The sequence below is a fragment of the Rhinopithecus roxellana genome, chromosome 20 (assembly GCF_007565055.1).
Source record: "Rhinopithecus roxellana isolate Shanxi Qingling chromosome 20, ASM756505v1, whole genome shotgun sequence".
NCBI classification, from domain to species: domain Eukaryota; kingdom Metazoa; phylum Chordata; class Mammalia; order Primates; family Cercopithecidae; genus Rhinopithecus; species Rhinopithecus roxellana.
Genome location: NC_044568.1, coordinates 6899565 through 6918082, shown reverse-complemented (window position 1 = coordinate 6918082; position 18518 = coordinate 6899565). Strand labels below are relative to the sequence as shown.

General features: G+C 46.8%; 1 protein-coding gene across 6 annotated transcripts in view; it reads right to left on the bottom strand.

Moving 5' to 3' along the window:
- The window catches only part of LOC115895220 (putative pyridoxal-dependent decarboxylase domain-containing protein 2), a 37302-nt gene extending 23753 nt beyond the window's left edge, over window positions 1-13549 (bottom strand). For 3 of the 6 annotated variants that reach the window (XM_030924897.1, XM_030924900.1, XM_030924901.1), the window contains exon 1: window positions 13318-13548. The gene's annotated coding sequence lies outside the window, so the exon portion shown is untranslated. Of the gene's footprint in view, window positions 1-12385; window positions 12505-13317 lie in introns of all 6 variants that reach the window. The other 3 variants (XM_030924899.1, XM_030924902.1, XM_030924898.1) reach the window with 2 other exon arrangements.
- Window positions 13550-18518: the final 4969 nt, after the last annotated feature.

Below are 18518 nucleotides of genomic sequence, written 5' to 3'. Positions count from 1 at the left end.
GAAAAAAAAAACAGGCCGGGCGCGGTGGCTCACATCTGTAATCCCAGCACTTTGGAAGGCCGAGGTGGGTGGATCACCTGAGGCCAGGTGCTTGAGACCAGCCTGGCCAACATGGCAAAACCCCATCTCTACTAAAAATACAGACATTTGCCAGGCATGGTGGGGGGCGCCTGTAATCCCAGCTATTCAAGAGACTGAGGCAGGAGAATAGCTTGAACGTGGGAGGCGGAGGCTGCAGTGAGCAGAGATGATGCCACTGCACTCAGCGTGGGTGACAGCAAAATTCCATCTCAAAAAACAAAAACAAAAAACAAACAAACAAAGGAAAAACAGTATTCTATGTCAGGTTCCTGAGAAGAATGTCAAATAATTTCTGAGTCCCTTAGCACTGAGTGCAGGGTCAGACACAGAGTAAGTATTCAATCAGATTTAGGATCCTTATAATTACTAATATTTACTGGGTTGCTTACTATATTCCAGGCATCGTGCTAATAATTAACGCCTCTACACACATTACTTCCTCACAAGCCCCAGATCATAGTACATTTTAGAGTCAGAATTTAAAACTAAGTAAAATTCTAGGACCAGTGCTCTTAACCACTGCGCAATACTGCTTCTCAATTTCATCAAGTAAATGAAGCAACTCAATGCTTTAAAAAAGTTCATACTCAAAAATCATATTTAGAACTACGGTTTAATTTTAAAGATTATCCTTGCTTGATTAATGGTTTCACCTGGGAAGAAAGTGACTCTTTACAGGGAAAATTTCTATTTTACAACAGTCTCAACTAAATGGCCATAAACTCATCATCCAGATCAGGGCATTTTCTTTTTTCTTTTTTCCTTTTTCCACCCACCCTTAAACCCGAGCATTTTTAAGAGTGAAAGGGTGGCCAGGCGTGGTGGCTCATACCTATAAAACCAGCACTTTGGGAGGCCAAGACGGGGCAGATCACCTGATGTCAAGAGTTTGAGGCCAGGCGCGGTGGCTCAAGCCTGTAATCCCAGCACTTTGGGAGGCCGAGACGGGCGGATCACGAGGTCAGGAGATCGAGACCATCCTGGCTAATACGGTGAAACCCTGTCTCCACTTAAAAATACAAAAAAAAAAAACTAGCCGGGCGACAAGGCAGGCGCCTGTAGTCCCAGCTACTCGGGAGGTTGAGGCAGGAGAATGGCGTAAACCCGGGAAGCGGAGCTTGCAGTGAGCTGAGATCCGGCCACTGCACTCCAGCCTGGGTGGCAGAGCAAGACTCCGTCTCAAAAAAAAAAAAAAAGAGTTTGAGACAGCCTGGCCAAAATAGTGAAACCCCATCTCTACTAAATATACAAAAATTAGCTGGGCGTGGCAGTGTGCCTGTAATCCGAGCTACTCAGGAGGCTGAGGCACAAGAATCACTTGAACCTAGGAGTTGGTCACAGTTAGCCAAGATAACGCCACTGCACTCCAGCCTGGGCAACAGAGCAAGACTCTGTCTCAAACAAAAATCCCAAAACCAAAAAAAGTGCAACAAAGCATTTACAGAGTGGATATATCTACATGCACATTTTCTGATAGACACTAATTGCTGAGAATTTACACAGTTATACCTCTCTACAAATTTATAAATGATATTTCGAGTATGGTTAATTGTTGTATAAATGAAGTGGGTTCAATATTTTTGCTACAATTTTATCTAACACAGATGCATGGTAGGTATGATTTAATTCTCCTTTCCTAAGAAGAACCATTCAACTGTATCCTCACTATCACAGAACTGAGACTTTTTTTTTTGAGATGGAGTCTCATTCTGTCTCCCAGGTTGGAGTGCAGTGGCTCAATCTCGGCTCACTGCAAGCTCCACCTCCTGGGTTCAAGTGATTCTCCTGCCTCAGGCTTCCAAGTAGCTGGCATTACAGGCGTCCGCCATCACGCCCAGCTAATTTTTTGCATTTTTAGTAGAGACGGGGTTTCACCATGTTGGCCAGGCTAGTCTTGAACTCCTGACCTCAGGTGATCTGCCCGCCTTGGCCTCCCGAAGTGCTGGGATTACAGGCCTGAGAAACTGCACCCAGCCAGAACTGAGACTTTAATAGGTAGCTCATTTTATAAAACAAGCCCTACTACTCATACTTTCATGAGCACGTTTTCAATCTTTTTTTTTTTTTTTTGAGACACAACCTCACTCTATTGTCCAGGCTGTCACAATGGTGTGATCATAGCTGGCCATAGCCTTGAATTCCTGGGCTCAAGTGATCCTCTAACGTCAGCCCCCTGAGCAGACAGGGCTATAGGCACATGCCACCATACTTAGCTAATTTTTAAAAATTTTTTGGAGAGACAAGGTCTTACTATGTTGCCCAGGCTGATCTCAAACTCCTGGCTTCACGAGCAATCCTCCTGCCTTGGCCTCCCAAAGTGCTGAGATTAGAAATGTGAGCCACATTGCCTCGCCAAGAATCGTTTTTATGCTAGGTGATTTTTATCACTTTCGGACAGTATGGATATTAAAATACTCCCTCACTATCAGAAGAAATATTACATATGTAATGTTAACATTGCTTAAAAGTTCTGACAATTTAAATGTTGGAGGAAAAGTCAAGAATCAAACACAATGTAAGACGATTAAGGAGGTCAGGGAGCAACTCTCAATTTTTCAAAAGAGCTAACAGAAAATTATAAATTGGCAAGGCCAGGCGCAGTGGCTCACGCCTGTAATCCCAGCACTTTGGGAGGCCGAGATGGGTGGATCATGAGGTCAGGAGATCGAGACCATCTCTACTAAAAATACAAAAATTAGTCAGGCACGATGGTGGGTACCTGTAGTCCCAGCTACTCGGGAAGCCGAGGCAGGAGAATCGCTTGAACCCAGGAGGCGGAGGTTGCAGTGAGCCAAGAATGCACCACTGCACTCCAGCCTAGGTGACAGAGCAAGACTCTGTTTTGGGGGGAGGGGGGAATCATCTTTTGAAAACACACTAATAAACACTTTCCTCAGTAAACCAGTTCACCAGTGTGAATTTAAAAAATTATACATTTGGCCGACAGCAGTGGCTCATGCCTGTAATCCCAGCATTTTGGGAGGCAGAGGCGGGCGGATCACAAGGTCATGAGTTTGAGACCAGCCTGTTCAACATGGTCAAACCCTGTCTCTACTAAAGATACAAAAAATTAGCTGGGCGTGGTGGTGTGCCTGTAACCCCAGCTACTCAGGAGGCTGAGGCAGGAGAATCGTTTGAACTCAGGAGGCGGAGGTTGTAGTGAACTGAGATGGCACCATTGCACTCCAGCCTGGATGACAGGATGAGAGTCTGTCTCAAAAATAAATAAGTACACACACACACACACACACACACACCTTTATGTGATTTAGAAAAAACAAAAAGCCACACACACACACCTCAAATCCCAGAATACAGAGACACTACAGTTGAGCACAAATTGAAGTTAAAAAAAAAAAGGGGGGGGTGCCGGGATGGGATGGGTGGGTAAAGAGGGCGAGAATGACAGAAAGCAGGGCAGGGATCCACTGCAAAGGGACATTTTCAGGGAGATGGAAATGCTCTGTACCTTTTTTCAGGTGGGTAGGTAGGGGACTTGTTTTTTGAGACAAGGTCTCACTCTGTCACCCAGGCCAAGTGCAGTAGCACTATCGTGGCTCAATGCAGCCTCACCCTCCTGGGCTCAAGTGATCCTCTCACCTCAGCCTCTCAAGTAGTTGGGACTACAGGTGTATGACACCAAGCCTGGCTAAGTTTTTTCTTTTTTATAGAGATGGGGGTCTCACTATGTTGCCCTGGCTGCCCTCAAACTCCTGGGCTCAGGTGATCCTCCTGCCTTGGCCTCCCAAAGTGTTGAAATTACAGGTGTGAGCCACTGTACCAGGTCAATGCTTCGTATCTTGATCATGCTGGTGGTAATATCCCTATATACAACTTCCAAAACACAAACTCTATAACTAAAATGGGTATTTTTGTTGTACGTAAACTGTCCCTCAATTTTTCATAAAGGGGGAGTAAATCGATGTAGATTTAAAAGAAAATATTAGGCCGGGCGCGGTGGCTCAAGCCTGTAATCCCAGCACTTTGGGAGGCCGAGATGAGTGGATCACGAGGTCAGGAGATCGAGACCATCCTGGCTAACCCGGTGAAACCCCGTCTCTACTAAAAAATACAAAAAACTAGCTGGGCGAGGTGGCGGGCGCCTGTAGCCCCAGCTACTCGGGAGGCTGAGGCAGGAGAATGGCGTAAACCCGGGAGCGGAGCTTGCAGTGAGCTGAGATCCGGCCACTGCACTCCAGCCTGGGCGACAGAGCGAAACTCCGTCTCAAAAAAAAAAAAAAAGAAAAGAAAATATTAAGCAAATAATAGTATAGGTGGTACACTGATGTGGCCAAATTCACAGATGGTACATGAATAACTGCTGTTTGGGAGATACAGAGCTAAGCCTTTAAAGAGAAGGCTTTTTTTGTTCTTTTTTTTTGAGACGGAGTCTTGCTTTGTTGCCCAGGCTGGAGTGCAGTAGGGTGATCTCGGCTCACTGCAACCTCCACCTCCCGGGTTCAAGCAATTCTCCTGCCTCAGCCTCCCAAGTAGCTAGGACCACAGGTGCATGCCACCACACCCAGCTAATTTTTTGTATTTTTAGTAAAGACAGTGTTTCACCGTGTTAGCCATGATGGTCTCTATCTCCTGACCTCGTGATCTGCCCGCCTCAGCCTCCCAAACTGCTGGGATTACAGGAATGAGCCACCACAGCCAGACAAGAGAAGGCTTTTAAGAGAAGCAACCTCTATAAAAAAAGAAAGTCTAAAGTTCATTTTTAAAAGTATATTAATTGTAACATTCATCAAAAATAGAAGTATGTAATACTTTCATTTCAACAAAGTTTTTTTTTCAGGAGAGAAATATTCTTATTTGGGGGACTTTTAGGGCTTATTTCAGGGGCCTCTTAGGGCTAAAGAGAAATCAGCTGCTCATATTAGAAGACCTTGGTGTTATCAAATGCTAGTTTATACCATATGCATTAGACATATAAAAAATCACTACCTATCTTCGGCTGAGATAAAAAGCAAGAGGCAAAGCTCCAAACAGCTGTTCCTAACTTACCAACTACTCTTGCCTCCCACAGCTTTCTGAACAAGGTAAATCCTGAATAGTGATAATCATTCAACTTCATCTCTGCAAAAAGCATTTCTTTTCCTCCCAGGCGAAAACAAACAGTGCCTGCTGTCTAGCAGTAAACAAGTCCCCCAAACACCACACACATCTATTATAATACATACCTCTGAGAAGCCACGGCAAGAACACAATGTTCCTTACGGGCCAAGGATGAGAGAAGAGGAAAGGTATCCTCCAAGTTGATACAGTGACTTGTAAACCTGCTTTATCTTATTGGGGTCTCAGTTTCTACATTTGTAAGTATTTTTTGCCTGATTCAATACTACAGTATTTAATTAAGAACCAGAACTTTTGTCTCCTCCCATCTTCTTTTTTTGTTTTTGAGATGGAGTCTCACTCTGTTGCCCACACTGGAGTGCAGTGGTGCAATCTCCTGAGTAGCTGGGACTACAGGCGTGAGCCACCACACCTGGCTAATTTTTGTATTTTTCGTAGAGATGGGTTTTCACCATGTTGGCCAGGCTGGTCCCGAACTCCTGACCTCAGGTGATCCACCCACCTTGGCCTCCCAAAGTGCTGGGAGTACAGGCATGAGTCAGCACGCCCAGCCGTCTCCTCTCATCTTCTAAGAACTGGATACTATCATTTGAAAGTGTTATTCTTAACCATCATGGTCTCTACGCTTGAGTGTGTCTGTGAGAATATGAAGACATACTGTAATTACTGGCTCATTAAGCATCATAATCTTCCTAGTCGCAAAGGGTTAGCCAAGTATTTTATAAAGTGTAACTATGAGTATTTAAACTTACAAATTCCTCAAGAAGATAGGCGGAAAATAGGAAAGAAAAGGGCAAAAATAGGCTGGGCGCAGTGGCCCACCTGAGGTCGGGAGTTCGAGGCCAGCCTGGCCAACATGAAGAAACCCTGTCTCTACGAAAAATAAAAAAAATTAGCCAGGCGTGTTGGTGCGCGCACAGGAGAACTGCTTGAACCCAGGAGGCAGAGGTTACAGTGAACCGAGATCGTGCCACTGCACTCCAGCCTGGGTAACAAGAGCAAAATACTGTCTCAAAAAAAAAAAAAAAAAAAAAAAAGAAAGAAAGAAAGAAAAGAAAAGGGCAAAAATACCCAACAGTGGAAAGGAGGGAGCAAAGTTAACTGCACAGATCACATCTCAGTCACAGAGAGCAGTATATGAAGGGGGGGGGAAGCCTCTAATCACTTGACTGAGATATATGTGGGAGATGCTAGAAATCCAACTCCGTGTTCCAAAAAACTGTGTTCCCAGAGACCACTACTGCAGTGTCGATTCACACAGCCCTTATAACATGAGTAAACACTTCCAGATAATGACACTGATGGAAAAATAGCATACAATAGGAAAGCTCTATTTCTAAAAACTTTACTGTTTAACTGGAATCACACCTTTATTCTGCAACAAAAAGAAAATTGCTGAACAGAAGCAGATACTGTTATAACTCTTCCTTAAAATAAGCTTCTTCCCTAGGGCTTGTTAGTGCGTGATCAAACCAGAAAGGTAAAGATGAAATGGCTTTCCTGTTTCTTGATTTTTATCTACCAGCAATAATATGAGGCACGCTCATAAAGAGTTGCATTACATTTCAATTAAACTCTAGAAAAGCATAATTCTGAGCTAAATACTCTGCCTAAAGAATCTTTTCCATACAATCTGATTACTTGCTCCTTGCACTCACAACTTGTTTCTTAATTTCTGTGCTTTTTATCCCTCCTTTCTATGCAAGGTTTTATCCAAAAAGTATACCCCCTACCAGAAAGTGACCTCCTGCCGGGATCCCATCTTACTCACCTTGTGTGTCTGTCAGGACTCAGCACTGGGCTTTGGCCACAGCTCACCTTCGATTGATAAAAAATATACATCAAGGCCGGGTATGGTGGCTCACACCTGTAATCCCAGCACTTTGGGAACCCAGCCAGGCAGATCACTTGAGGTCAGGAGTTCGAGACCAGCCTGGCCAACATGGCGAAACCCCATCTGTATTAAAAATACAAAAATTGGCCGGGCGCAGTGGCTCACACCTGTAATCCCAGCACTTTGGGAGGCCGAGGCAAAGCTCAGGAGATCAAGACCATCCTGGCTAACACTTGGTGAAATCCCGTCTCTACTAAAAATACAAAAAATTAGCTGGGCGTGGTGGCGGGCATCTGTAGTCCCAGCTGAGGCAGGAGAATGGTGTGAACCCAGGAGGCGGAGCTTGCAGCGAGCCGAGATTGAGCCACTGTACTCCAGCCTAGGCCACGGGGCGAGACTCCATCTCAAAAAAATAAAAAATAAAAAAAAACAAAAATTAGCCGGGTGTGGTAGAAAAATAATCCCAACTACTCGGGAGGCTGAGGCAGGAGAACTGCTTGAACCCAGGAGGCAGAGGTTGCAGTGAGGCAGAGGCTGCATCGAGGTGAGATCGCGCCACTGCACTCCAGCCTGGGTGACAGCAAGATTCCGTCTCAAAAAAACATATATATAAATCAAAACAGGTTTCTGCTTTAGGTGACAACAGATGACATTAAGCTCAAGCAACTTCTACCTATAACTCATAATCCTAGATACAGTGGAGCAAAGACGGAAATAGGGACCATCAATAGCTCTGCCACTGACTTCCCCTGCAGTCTTGAATAAATCAAGAATGAGCAAAGCCATAAATATCTAGTATCAGGAACTGTGTATCATGGCCGAGTCCTATCAGTTTTCCCTGAGAGCCAGTATTAGATAATCATTTACAGCCTTAGCCACCATGCACCTGTATGCAAAACCCTCACATTGTAACACTGGAATTGGCTTTATATGAAAGCTACAATTACAGCTTCTCATCTCCTGCCATTCTATATAAAAGAGTGGGATCTACAGAGCCATATACGGAAACTGGTCATTTCAACCTTGCCTAACAGGGGTTCCTTTCTCATGCTTTTTAAGGAAGGAGCAGGAAGAGAAATTCTCAGAGTCCTTATCAGTAAGTAATGATCAGGAATGTTCTATTGATGCTGCTATAAACCTCCAGCATAACAGCAAGGTGACAAAGAATTTTCTAAAATTAGGCCCAAATAGGAGGAAAGAAACGCTTAGCTCAGGATGAGTTCAAGAACCAAAAATGGACTGAGTTGTGCTGATTGAGGTCAGAAACAGGGTCAAAGTTACCTCTTTCAGAGATGAGAATTAGATATAACAAGTAATTGGCTGGGCACGGTAGCTCACGCCTGTAACCCCAGCACTTTGGGAGGCCAAGGCGGGTGGATCACTTGAGGTCAGGAGCTTGAGACCAGCCTGGTCAATATGGTGAAATTCCATCCCTATTAAAAATACAAAAATTAGCCAGGTGTGGTAGTGGGCGCCTGTAATCCCGGCTACTTGAGAGGCTGAGGCAGGAGAATCGCTTGAACTCGGAGAGCAGAGGTTGCAGTGAGCCGAGACTGTGCCACTGCACTCTACCCTGGGCGACAGAGTGAGACTCCATCTCAAAAAAAGAAAAAAAAAGTAATTGCCAGCTCTTAGCACTGTCCAGTGGAACCTTCTTTGGCGATGGAAATGTTCCACGTCTGTGCTGCCCAATGTAGCAGACATCAGCCACATGTGGTTGAAATGTGGCTAGCATGACTGAGGAAAGGAATGTTAAATTGTGCTTAATCTTAATCTCAATGTAAACTGCCAAATATGGCTAGTGGCTACCAAACTGGAACTGTAGCTCTAGATTCCCTAAATTAGGGACTTTCAACCAGAGGCAATTCCCTCCACCCCTTGGGGGACAGCTGCCTCCATCTGGAGACATTTCTTATTGTCACAACCAGGGGTAGGGAGTGCGACTAGCATCTACTGAGCGGAGGCCAGGGACACTGCTAAGCACGCTGCCATGCACAGGCCTGCCCCCACAACAGCGGATTATCTGACCCAAAATATCAGTAGTGCTGATGCTGAGAAATTGCTCTAAGTTTGCTCAAGGATAGAATTAAAGTAAATGCAAAACAAACTGTAGCATACCTTGTCTAAACATAATACCCAGGAAGAATGAGATCTCTTAACCAACAGAAAAAGGTCCGGGCTATTCTACAAGTTTAGAGTAGCAGGTTTTGACCTGGCATGGTGGCTCATGCTTATAGTTCCAGCACTTTGGGAGGCTAAGGCAAGAGGATGGCTTGAGCCCAGGAGTTTGCGACCAGCCTGGGCAATATAGTGAGACCTTGTCGCGATTAAAAAAAATTTTTTAATTAGCTCAGTGTGGGGGTGAATGCCTGTAGTCCCAGCTACTCAGGAGGCTGAGGCACGAGGATCTCTTGAGCCCTGGAGACGGACATTGCAGTGAGCCGAGATTGTACCACGGCTCTCCAGCCTGGGTGACAGAGAGAGATCCTGTCTCAAAAATAATAATATAACAGGTTTTTACTGAAAGGTGTATGTGTTTAATAACTTAAAATCTTCATCATTATACTGATTACTTCCTGTGGCATTTTCTTTATTGAATATTAACCTAAGTACACATTGTGAGGCTCTGCTACAGGGCCTTGTTCCTTATGCCTTGAACATACAGTGGAGGGTGGGGGCAAAGCCCCTACTGCTACTCTCCTGGTTTGAATTCCTTGCCTCCTCAATTAACCCATCTGATCATCTGATTTATTGGGACATCACTATCTCAGATACAAGAAAACTGATACTGTTGTGAAAGAAAAGCAAATCATGACAAGAAAATGGCTCTGTTATCACAGGTCTGCAAGTTTACATATCAACAGAAAAAGCAAGGGACAGAATTATATTTGGACCAAATCCCAATCATCGAGTGATTCTACTAAATGATGATCACATACTACTTTTTTTTTTCCACATACTACATTTTAAAGTGAGAGATGTTATTTTAAATTTTAGAGGGTGAGTATCAAATAACATTGTGGTTTCTGTAATCAGTATAAATTATGCAAGGATCAATTTATTTATTTATTTATTTATTTTATTTTATTTTATTTATTTTTTTTTTTTTGAGACGGAGTCTTGCTCTGCCACCCAGGCTGGAGTGCAGTGGCCGGCTCTCAGCTCACTGCAAGCTCCGCCTCCCGGGTTGACGCCATTCTCCTGTCTCAGCCTCCCGAGTAGCTAGGACTACAGGCGCCCGCCTCGTCGCCCGGCTGGTTTTTTGTATTTTTTAGTAGAGACGGGGTTTCACCGTATTAGCCAGGATGGTCTCGATCTCCTGACCTCGTGATCCGCCCGTCTCGGCCTCCCAAAGTGCTGGGATTACAGGCTTGAGCCACCGCGCCCGGCCGCAAGGATCAATTTAAATGGGTTCATAACTGCTCACATAGCTCTCGACTTTATACTAACAATGTAGAATTTAACGCAGCATAGTCTATTCCTCAAAGAAACAGGAATAATGAACACAGTTACATGTTTCACTTTGACTCAGACTATTTTTCAGAACATAAAGTCATCAACACTCACATCATAGCAATGCTTTTTCTTTTCTGCCCAATTAGCACCAACATAAATTGTTCATTCCATCTAAGGCCCTCTATTACTTCAGGGAATATAAAGGTAAGTCCTGGCCAGGCGCAGTGGCTCACACCTGTAATCCCAGCACTCTGGGAGGCTGAGACGGGCGGATCACAAGGTCAGGAGTTTGAGACCAGCCTGACCAACATGGTGAAACCCCGTCTCTACTGGGAATACAAAAATCAGTCGGGTGTGGTGGCATGCGCCTGTAGTCACAGCTGCTCAGGAGGCTGAGGCAGAAGAATCACTTGAATCTAGGAGGCAGAGGTTGCAGTGAGCTGAGATGGTGCCACTGCACTCCAGCCTGGACAACAGAGCGAGGCTCCGTTTCAAAAAAAAAAAAAAAAAAAAGTAAGTCCCAGTCATAGTTCTGAGAAACTTAGACTCAGAATTTTCACACTGATCTAAGGCAGAAACTTCCAGCCCACATGTTCTGAATTCCTAAAAGATTACAGCAATTTTTGTGAATGCTCCAATATTAAACACACTGGAATTGCAGTCCCTCTTGATATCTTTTTTTTTTTTTTTTGAGACGGAGTCTCGCTCTGTCGCCCAGGCTGGACTGCAGTGGCCGGATCTCAGCTCACTGCAAGCTCCGCCTCCCGGGTTTTTTACGCCATTCTCCTGCCTCAGCCTCCCGAGTAGCTGGGACTACAGGCGCCCGCCACCTCGCCCGGCTAGTTTTGTGTATTTTTTAGTAGAGACGGGGTTTCACCATGTTAGCCAGGATGGTCTCGATCTCCTGACCTTGTGATCCGCCCGTCTCGGCCTCCCAAAGTGCTGGGATTACAGGCTTGAGCCACCGCGCCCGGCGATATCTTAATTGAGAGTGTTTAAGAGATTTTTATCATCAATTAACACTTAGGGAGCAACCACTGTAATCTACTGATCAAATGCCAGAAAAGTAATATTTAAAGCAGGATTCCGACCCACTCTGCAGATTTTCCTATAAAGGCTAATTACTCCCGGAGGAAAGATCATCCCAGTTGTTTAGGATTCCAATTACAATCACATGAAGCCCATCCACCTTCTTAGGAAATTGAAAACACCACTTTGCATCATTTTGTACTCAACTGCTGGTGGTATAAACATGATCTTGACCAGGATTTCTCAGTCTCAACACTGCTCACATTTTGGGCCAGAGAATTATCCAGCGTGGGGAGCTGTCCTGTGCAACGTAGGATGTTTAGCTGTGTCCCTGGCCTCTACCCACGAGGTAAGGTAGCACCTCCCTGCCCCCACTGTGACGATCAAAAATATGCCCAGAGATAGCCAAATGTCCCCTGGGGAAATAAATTGCCCCCTGCTTTAAGAACCACTCATCTGGACAAACTCAAAGTACCAAAAGGTAGACACTCTGCTAATCAGAAGACCGTAAAGACTTTATTCCCAGCCAGGAAAACACGTAACATTCACTCCAGAGATGGCACAAGAAAACCATATTATCTTTTTCTTGTCTTCCACCCAATGTATGCTAAGCAACCCAGGAGTAGGCTATAGCACTGTGAGCACACGAAGACATCTGGCCTAACTTTTACAATTATTGCCTTCAACTCTCCAGCGACAAGTGAACAAATCTACAGCAGCTGCTGCCTTGAAAAAAGACAAAATACATTATTCCTACTAGCTCAAAATTCAAATGTAGCCGTCTTAAAATACTAGCATTGCTCCTGAATGCCACATGCATGAAAAGCCGGGTGTGCACTGGACTGGACAGGCTGACTCCCAAGCTGGAACACAGAGAAGGGCTTTGAGGGAGGGCAGAATGTCAGGTACCGAAAGCAGGAATCCATGAAGAAACCCAAACCGGTTCCCATTTACAAGCCCTAACACTGGGACAATGAGAATCCGTTTCACATGGTAGAGCAGTCAGCCAGGTACACCACGCTGCCGTCCTAAAAGGAAATCAGAGGTAGGCTCTGTTACCAGTGGATTTCGAGTTGACTCGGGGATCCCTCCTCGCCACTGGAAAGGGGGAGCCAGGAAGTTGTGCAGCAGCTGCGATCCCTGAAACTCAATTCGCAATCTACGCAATACCCACCCCTTTCTGGAACTCATAAAGGTTCTCGCCCGGTGTTCGCAGACTTAGCATCGGAACCACCTTCGTGGGGCGGAGTGGGAGGGGGACGGTGGCGGTTAAATATGCAGATCTCGGTCCCGCCCCCAGAGGTTCTGACCCCGGGACTGAACCTCCACAGTTTACCAAAGGCCCCACGTGATTCCCACGCAGGCTGAAGTTGGAAAACCACTGCTTTAGCAATTTTCATTCCTAACTTGGAGACCAAGAAAAACCTACAGGTTTGCAGCTGGCTCCGAAATAACTGCGGCTTCTTTCCGGGAGCATCTGGGGTCGCCAACGGAGAGCTCCCAGTCCTCCGAAAGGGCCAGCCGAGTTCAGGCCGGCCACTCACGGAATCTCGGCAGGGCCCAAGGTCGGCCCCACGGTCCCAGTCCTGGGCTCCGGGCCCCTCACGGCCCCCACGGAACCCCGCCCAGCCTCTTCGGCCCACGGGGACCCGAGAGACACCTGGCCCCGTGACGCGCCCGGGCCGCAGCCGCCCTCCCGGCGAGGCCTCCTCAGGCGGGGCCCATCAGCCCGCGTCCCCCTGCCCGGGTCACAATGGCAGCTTGAGACTGGCAAACAGTCGCCTCGGAGGCGGGAGCCCCGGGCCGCAGCGCCGTCCCCATCGCCCCCTCCCGGTACGGACCTTCTCCAGGGACGTGTCCATGGCTGAGGCGGCCGGTGGTGGCCCAGCGGTCCCGGGCGCTACTTCCTCCTCCCGCGCCCCGCCGCTGTTTCCAAGCTGGCAGCGCTGAAGTCCTCCGCGCCCGTGGCCGGCGGGGCGGAGAGGAGGAGGAGCTGCCCGGCGGCGCCGCGGGCTGGCGAACCTGCGGGTTGAGGGGCGGCGGGGCTGGGCCCCGTGGAGGTGGGCGGAGCCCTCTGGGATTCCGTACCTGGGCCTCACGCCGGCCCTCCTTAACGTGCGTAGGTGAAAAGGGGAGGATGCCCAGTGGATTGTTCACCAAACTCACTCTTTCCAGCAGCCTGTCGCAATCAACAAGGTAGAAGTATAATAATCACAAAGTACTATTCATGGAGTGAAAGGCTGGAAATACTAGTGACGCACCTGCACTTCCGGACTCAGGTTTCCAACTCTCCCGCCTCCCCTCCCGCCGTCATCCCTCGAGAATGGAACAGGCCATTCGCCACGAAGGCGGTGAGCGAGCGAGCACCCTTGCACATGCGCAGGACTCACAGCGTCCTCGGCGCCCGGGGACTTGGGGGTTTTGGGTTTGGGGGCTACTTGGTGAACGCCGTTCAGAGAAGGCACTGATCTAAGCAGACGTGTTTGTCTCAGACCTTCCCGCCGAATTATAGACGGAAAAAATTGTTCAGACAACTGGGCCAGCCTTCTCCTTCATGTCACAATTATAATTTGTCAGGTAATGGGTAATAATAATAATAATATTAATACATCAGCTGCTGCTCTTCCATTTTCCTATTTCAACAGCTCTAGGAGATCATCATTATCCCCATTTCGCAGTGCCGATCTAGGTACGATTCAGACCCGAGCCCCATGAGTCCACATGCCGCTTCCACTCCCACTTTACTTTAAATGTTTTAAAAAGTTAATTTTTTATTAATTTTTTTATCTTGTTACCGATGAATTGAAGGGAAAAAAATTTTTAATCTCATTTTAATAAAGAAGCGTGGATGTCTCACTATGTTGCCCTGGCTGGCTTCGAACTCCTGGCCTCAGGCGATCTTCCCGTCTCAGCCTCCCAAAGTGCTAGGATTACAGGCGTGAGCTACCACGCCCGGCCACTTCTGCAGTTTTATTGCAATGTATTTCTAACGAATGGGAAGGCGTACATTTGCTTAGTAGATTCCTCCGACCTTAATGAGGGAAACTGATGTAGACTACCACAGTTGCAATCAATGGAACACTTCACCTCTGTGATGACCCTACAACCACAAATCTTACTCCTTTTCTCCCTGTTTTTTCTTTTCTTTTCTTTTTTTTTTTTTTGAGACGGAGTCTCCCTCTGTCGCTCAGGCTGGAGTGCAGTTGTGCGATCTCGGCTCACTGCAAGCTCCGCCTCCCGGGTTCACGCCATTCTACCACCTCAGCCTCCCAAGTAGCTGGGACTATAGGCGCCCGCCACTGCGCCCGGCTAATTTTTTGTATTTTTAGTAGAGACGGGGTTTCACCATTCACAGGATGGTCTCGATCTCCTGACCTCGTGACTTGCCCGCCTCAGCCTCCCAAAGTACTGGGATTACAGGCGTGAGCCACCGCGCCCGGCCTTCTCTCCTGTTTTGTTTTTTTTTTTTTTTTTTTGAGACGGAGTCTTGCTCTGCAGCCCGGGCTGGAGTGCAGTGGCCGGATCTCAGCTCACTGCAAGCTCCGCCTCCTGGGTTTACGCCATTCTCCTGCCTCAGCCTCCGGAGTAGCTGGGACTACAGGTGCCTGCCACCTCGCCGGCTAGTTTTTTTTTTTTTGTATTTTTTAGTAGAGACGGGGTTTCACCATGTTAGCCAGGATGGTCTCGATCTCCTGACCTCGTGATCCGCCCGTCTCGGCCTCCCAAAGTGCTGGGATTACAGGCTTGAGCCACCGTGCCCGGCCTCTCCTGTTTTATACTCTTCCTCCCGAAATCTGTGTAACACGGTCACATTTTCAGCGCAGTAACTCCATGTTTTGAGCTATCTATGTTGTATTTGGTAAATTGCCTGGTTCTGTTAATAAAATTATTTCTACCAAAAAACCCTTGTGTGCTGGTTTAGACTGTACTGTGGGAATTATTCAGACTCTCTAAAGAACTTTCCAAACAGAAGGAATGACAGATTTATATCTTTCAAGAACCGAAGACTGAATGTATCCCCGCTTGAACAAAACAAGTCACTTTTCCAATGTGTTATGAAATTCTTCAAACATGTAGAAAAGTTGAAATGATTGTACAGTGAACAACCATGTACCCACTACCTAGATTCTACAATTAATTTTCCCTGTATTTGCGTTATCACACATGCATCCATATATCCACCCCTCGATACAAGTACATTCAACCTGGCCGGGCGCGGTGGCTCAAGCCTGTAATCCCAGCACTTTGGGAGGCCGAGACGGGCGGATCACGAGGTCAGGAGATCAAGACCATCCTGGCTCACACGGTGAAACCCCGTCTCTACTAAAAATACAAAAAACTAGCCGGGCGACCTGGCGGGCGCCTGTAGTCCCAGCTACTCGGGAGGCTGAGGCAGGAGAATGGCGTGAACCCGGGAGGCGGAGCTTGCAGTGAGCTGAGATCCGGCCACTGCACTCCAGCCTGGGCGACAGAGCGAGACTCCGTCTCAAAAAAAAAAAAAAAAAAACAAAAAAAAAACAAGTACATTCAACCTCTGAGCACCTCAGCATGGGTATCATTCACAACTAGTAAATTTTAAAGTCGCCTCCAAGTTTCTGTGGATTACATTACAAAGTATAATAGATTCTACAAAACAAATACTAGAGAGAGAAAAGTTAACTTGACTGTTTGAAAAGTAGACTTTGAAAACCCAACGTGAAAAAGTGGAAATAATCAACTGGATTATTTATTATATTTAGCCAAACATTTATTGACTGCCATCTTGGACAGTTGTGCTGGAAATAGTATGTAAAAGAGTAAGAGGCTGGTTCAAGACCAGCCTGGCCAGCATGGTGAAACTCCATCTCTACTAAAAATACAAAAATTAGCTGGGCATGGTGGCAGACACCTGTAATCCCAGCTACTTGGGAGGCTGAGGCAGGAGAATCACTTGAACCCAGGAGGCAGAGGTTGCAGTGAGCCAAGATTGCAGCACTGCACTCTAGCCTGGGCAATAAGGTAAGACTCCGTCTCAAAAAACAATAAAAATAAAAATAAGAGGCTGGGCCAGGCACGGTGGCTCACGCCTGTAATCCCAGCACTTTGGGAGGCCGAGGCGGGCGGATCACAAGGTCAGGAGATTGAGACCATCTGGCTAACACGGTGAAACCCCGTCTCTACCAAAAATACAAAAAGAAATTAGTCAGGTGTGGTGGTGGGCGCCTGTAGTCCCAGCTACTCGGGAGGCTGAGGCAGGAGAATGTTGTGAACCCAGGAGGCACAGCTTGCAGTGAGCCAAGATCTCGCCACTGCACTCCAGCCTGGGCAACACAGTGAGACTCCATCTCAAAAATAAAATAAATAAAAAATTAAAAAATTTTAAAAAGGCTGGGTGCGGCAGCTCATGCCTGTAATCCCAGCACTTTGGGAGGCTGAGGTGGGCAGATCACCTGAGGTCAGGAGTTCGAAACCAGCACGGCCAACATGGTGAAACCCCCTCTCTACTAAAAATAAAAAAATTACCAGAGTGTGGTGGTGTGCATCTGTAATCCCAGCTACTCGGGAGGCTGAGGCAGCATAATCGCTTGAACCTGGGAGGTGAAGGTTGCAGTGAGCCAAGATTGCACCACTGCATTCCAGCCTGGGTGACAAGAGCAAGACTCTGTCTCCAAAAACAAACACAGACAAACACCGCAAAGACAAGCTCTCTGCCCTAAAGAAAAACACTATTTTCTCTCTGCCCTAAAGAAAAACACTATTTTGGGTAGAGGTTTTTACTTTGGGATGCAGATGGAGGTCTCTGAAACTATACTCAAAATTTTTTGTGTGTGTGAGTGCATTTGCATTTTTCTGGGGAAAACATCCATCGTTTTCATTATATACTCAAGTCTGTGACTCCCCCATCCCCAGAAAAAAAAAAAAAAAAGTTGAAACCATTTGGCTTGTGGATGCACAGATAGGAAAACTGATAAATTATAAAGCAGCATTCTATGGACTAGTGAAGAGAGATAAGCAGAATACTGTACAATTTGGAGCATGAAGCCATCAATTGTGGGGAGGTTTAATCTCTATGGACATATGGCTTTATGTGCTGCTAACAGACCTTTCTTTTTCTTTTGCTGAAGTGTAGTGGCCTGATCTCGGCTTACTGCAACCTCCGCACCCCCCCAACCCAGTTCAAGTGATTCTCCTGCCTCAGCCTCCCCGAGTAGCTGCAATTATAGGCGTGCACCACCTCATGCACTGTATTTTTAGTAGAGACAGGGTTTTACCATGTTGGCCAGGCTGGTCTCAAACTCCCAACCTCAGGTGATCCTCCTGCCTCTGCCTCCCAAAGTGCTGGGATTACAGGCCTGAGCCAGCAAGCCTGGTCTCGAACACTTCTTTTTTTTTTTTTTTTTTTTGAGATGGAGTCTCACTCTGTCACCAGGCTGGAGTGCAGTGGCACAATCTTGGCTCACTGCAAGCTCTGCCTCCCGGGTTCAAACAATTCTCCTGCCTCAGCCTCCTGAGTAGCTGGAATTACAGACTTGCACCACCACATCCAGCTAATTTTCTTTTTTTTTTGAAATGGAGTCTTGCTCTGTTGCCCAGGCTGGAGTGCAGTGGTGCAACCTCAGTTCACTCACTGCAACGTCTGCCTCCCAGGTTCAAGCAGATCTCCTGCCTCAACCTCCCAAGTAGCTGGGATTACAGGTATGTGCCACCATGCCCGGCTAATTTTTGAATTTTTAGTAGAGACAGGATTTCACTATGTTGGCCAGGCTGGTCTCGAACTCCTGACCTCAGGTGATCCACCCACCTTGGCCTCCCCAAGTGGTGGGATTGCAGGCGTGAGATCCAAGCGCCCAGACTTAATTTTTTCTTGAGACAAAGTTTCACTTTGTCAGCGATATCTAGGCTTACTGCAGCCTCCGCCTCCGAGGTTCAAGCAATTCTCCTGCCTCAGCCTCCTGAGTAGCTGGGATTACAGGTGCGTGCCACCAAGCCTGGATAATTTTTCTGTTTATAGTAGAGACAGGGTTTCACTATTTTGGACAGGCTAGTCTCCAACTCCTGACCT